This window comes from Panthera uncia, chromosome B4 (assembly GCF_023721935.1).
Source record: "Panthera uncia isolate 11264 chromosome B4, Puncia_PCG_1.0, whole genome shotgun sequence".
In the NCBI taxonomy this organism is placed as follows: domain Eukaryota; kingdom Metazoa; phylum Chordata; class Mammalia; order Carnivora; family Felidae; genus Panthera; species Panthera uncia.
In genome coordinates this window covers 22,622,824-22,626,546 of record NC_064809.1, presented here as the reverse complement: position 1 = coordinate 22,626,546, position 3,723 = coordinate 22,622,824, and the positions used below count along the sequence as shown (strand labels likewise).

The window sequence follows — 3,723 nt, the reverse complement described above, 5'->3', positions numbered from 1 at the left end:
TTTAGAATCAGACTTATTATTCCACAGGATGCTGCCTATATAAAGAAATGAGGATGGATGGGTGATATATATATGATACATATATTTCATATATATATGTGATATATATTCACACATATGCAAACACACACACACACATAGACTTTTTAAATGCCTTAAATTTAGGCACTCAAATGTAGTCTATGAAGCAAGCATATACACTTACCTAAATGTTGTTATTGATATGGAAATGTTACTATCTATGGAATTCTTTTTTTTTATTTTTCCAATGTTTATTTATTTTTGAAAGACAGAGAAAGAGTGTGAGTGGGTGAGGGGCAGAGAGAGAAAGAGACACAGAATCTGAAGCAGGATCCAGGCTCTGAGGTGTCAGCACAGGGCCCGATGTGGGGTTTGAACTCACGAACCATGAGCTCATGACCTGAGCCAAAGTCGGACACCCAACTGACTGACACACCCAGGCGCCCCTCTATGGAATTCTTTTGGAGTAAAAACTATCTATCCCACCCATGAACCTCTGCCACCAAATTCTCTTTTCCTGAAACAGCCAATGTTATCAATTTTTATGTACCTTTCAGAAATATTTTATAAAGAGAAGTGAATATATGTATGTATATGTATACATAAGACATAACTGTACATACATATAGACATATGTGTATATATGTATAAATATATATATATATATATATATATATATATATATTCCTTTCATTTTGTTACCTCAAAGGAGAGGATGAAATACTTACCCTCTTCAGTTAGTAATATTGTAGAGCTCATTTTTTATCAATACATAATGTTTTTCATTTCTTTTTTGTGGATGTGTGGTATTAAATTGTATGGGTCTGTATAATTTGTTTTATCAGGGCTCTATTGACAGACATTTAATATTTCACTTAAGTTGTTTTCAATATTTGCTATTAAAAGCAGCGCTGCAGTGAATGACTTTGAACATATATCATTTCACACATTTGGCTATATTTGCAGGGAATCATTCCCAGGAGAGAAATAAGGAGGTCAAAAGGTATGTGCACTTGTAATTTTATTACGAACTATTTTCCACTTTGCTGTGTGTGTGTGTGTGTGTGTGTGTGTGTGTGTGAATAAGTGATGTATATACAAGGACCAATGATTTACCCAAATGGAAGTTGGGGAAAGTAAGTCTCCCACATACCTATTTCTCACAGTCACTGAATCCCCCACTGAATCCCCCAGAAGAAACCATTGTGACCAGTGTCTTGTGTAAGTTTCCAAATAATATTCTATGCAGATATGCATCTATAATATAAAAACAATCATATATGTATCTATAGGAGAATTATGACAATTTGACAGATATGCACTTTTCTTCTGTTAGTTTGTGGGGATCAGAAGACTCTTGCCAAGAGAGGTTTTTGTTTTTGTTTTTGTTTTTTAAAGTCACAGACAGTTAATCTTTCTACAATGAGATTAGGAGGGAAAAAAAATGAAGAACCCACTGGTAGCAGTAGGAAGCAAGAGCCTTCTAGGGTCTGGCATTTGATGAGATAGATATCAGTTATTGTGCATTTCCGTTGATTTTACATGGCAGAACATATGGCAGAGATTTGGGAACATGCATGCCTGAAACCAGGTTACTGTTACACTCCCTAACTATGTTGCTTGCAGGGCTGTTGTTGCCACAGTAGTTGGCTGTGCCCACGAAAAATGGGGTGCTGGTCTGTTCCCACAGATTGTTATCCTACTCCTCATGGTAAGGAGGGCACTGCCATGTGTTCTCAGCCAGAGTCTCTTGTCCAAGGTTTCTGGTTTGGTTGACAACATCCTCCTGTTCAATACAACTTTTATCATCACAGTTTGAGATATGGTGGCCAATTTCAGCCTGAGCAACAAGCATTGAAGGGAGAAGTGGCCAATTTGTTTGCGACATCAGGTTATTTCTTTCTGCACTTGATAAGATGATAAGGAAACCTGCAGGCCCTGATCTGGTGGTTTTTGTCATAGGGACATTGTAATAGCTTTTCAGGGTCCAGGGAATCGATGTAAGTTTCTTCCATGTTGGAAATGAAGGAGCGAAATCCAAGTGCTTTTCCCTAGAACTAGACCGCGATGAAATGGACAAATTACATGAAGCAGTCAAGTTTGGGGGCTGGATGTATCTCCTAAAGCAACCGGTTAAACACTTAACACAGCTGAGGTATCCATAAAACAATTGTTTTTCTTCCTCCGTGGAGACGCGTTCTCCTCACAGTCGCTTTCTCCGCCCACTGGCGCCCCAGCTACCCTTGCTTCTGGCTTCAGACATTAAGGGGGCGGAGACACCCCACTTCCTGTGACGCTGGTCTTGGCCCTGCGGGAGCTTGGGCCTCCTGGAGCCTCCTTCCCTTTCGAGGGGCACACCACCCTAGGCCCTTCCCACTCTTTAGGTTCCTGTTTGTTTGTTTGTTTAACGTTTATTTATTCATTTTAGAGAAGGGGGGGGTGCACAGTGAATCCCAAGCAGGCTCCATGCTATCAGCACAGAGCCCGACCTGGGGCTTGAACTCAGTAAGCATTAAATCACCTGAGCCGAGATCAAGAGTCGATGCTTAATGGACTGAGCCACCCAGGTGCTCCAGGAATAAGTTTTTTGTTGTCTTGTCATTCTTTATCAGCCCACACACCAACAACATTGTGGATTCCATCAGGAAAGCTATGGTTCTACTGACCTTTACTATGCCTATATGTACATTCTGGATGGAAGAGGGCCCATGGATAAGGGTTGAATTTTCTAATCTGTATTCGCTGCAAACATCTGAGATCTTTCATCTTCCCAGTGGTAGAGGCTGTGATGGGTCTACTGCTCCCTTTGTTTTGTGTTTTTCTCTTTCTTTACTGGGTTTTTTTTTAAACACTAGAAGGCTACACATTTGGATTTTAAATTGCAAGCTGCATTCGAAGAATCTCTCTTTAACACAACTCTGTTCACTTCCATCTCTCTGTGCAAACTGCATGGCCCTTGCCAGAGCTCTTTTCTCCCATTATATCTTGCTAAAAGCAACAAAGAGCAGTCAACCCACTGTAATATTCTCAGTTTATCCAAACAGTTCCCTTCGAGGGGGTAGATAAGCAGATGATTTCTTCTCTATGACAGATCAAGTGACAATTTTACCAAATACTTTAGCCATGGAATAACAAGGTCAACAGCTTTCCAGTCTGCCCAAGAATCTTGCCTATCATCTGTATATCATAAAGTTCAATCACTATTAAGAGGAATCAGACCTTTGTAAGGTACAGAAAGCCTGTCAAGTCTTATCTTTCATAGAATTCTGTTCCAATGATGTGGCTGTATCACCTAAGTGCCCATAAGCACCAGAGTTTGCTATCACATGCTCAAGGACCCCTGTTCACCAATAGAGTTAATCAAGACAAAGGTAACTGTCCAAAGCTTCTCATAAGCAAGGAAACCAACAAAACAGAGGCACTTAGCAGCTGTCTCCTTTCTATTCCCTGGCTTTTGTGAGGCCAATACAGAGGACAAACCCTAATCTTGTGCAATTCCCACACATGAACTGTGCTGGTTTGGACTAATGCAGGTTTCTTTTATCTTTCCTGGCTTTGAGGAGACATCAAATTTTCTTCTGGATGAGCTCTGTGGCTCTGCATAGCCAGCAGGCTTAGGCGTCAGGCCCAGAGCACCCTGGAGGCCACATGTGGCTTCATCTGGACAAATACTTTAAAACAAATTCCCTGGCTTTTCTTCAG

The 3,723-nt window shown here is 40.6% G+C and overlaps 1 pseudogene; it reads right to left on the bottom strand.

Annotated features, from left to right (window-relative positions):
* Positions 1-1,160: 1,160 nt before the first annotated feature.
* LOC125918647 (gametocyte-specific factor 1-like) lies at positions 1,161-2,061 on the bottom strand (annotated as a pseudogene).
* Between the last annotated feature and the right edge of the window lie 1,662 nt (positions 2,062-3,723).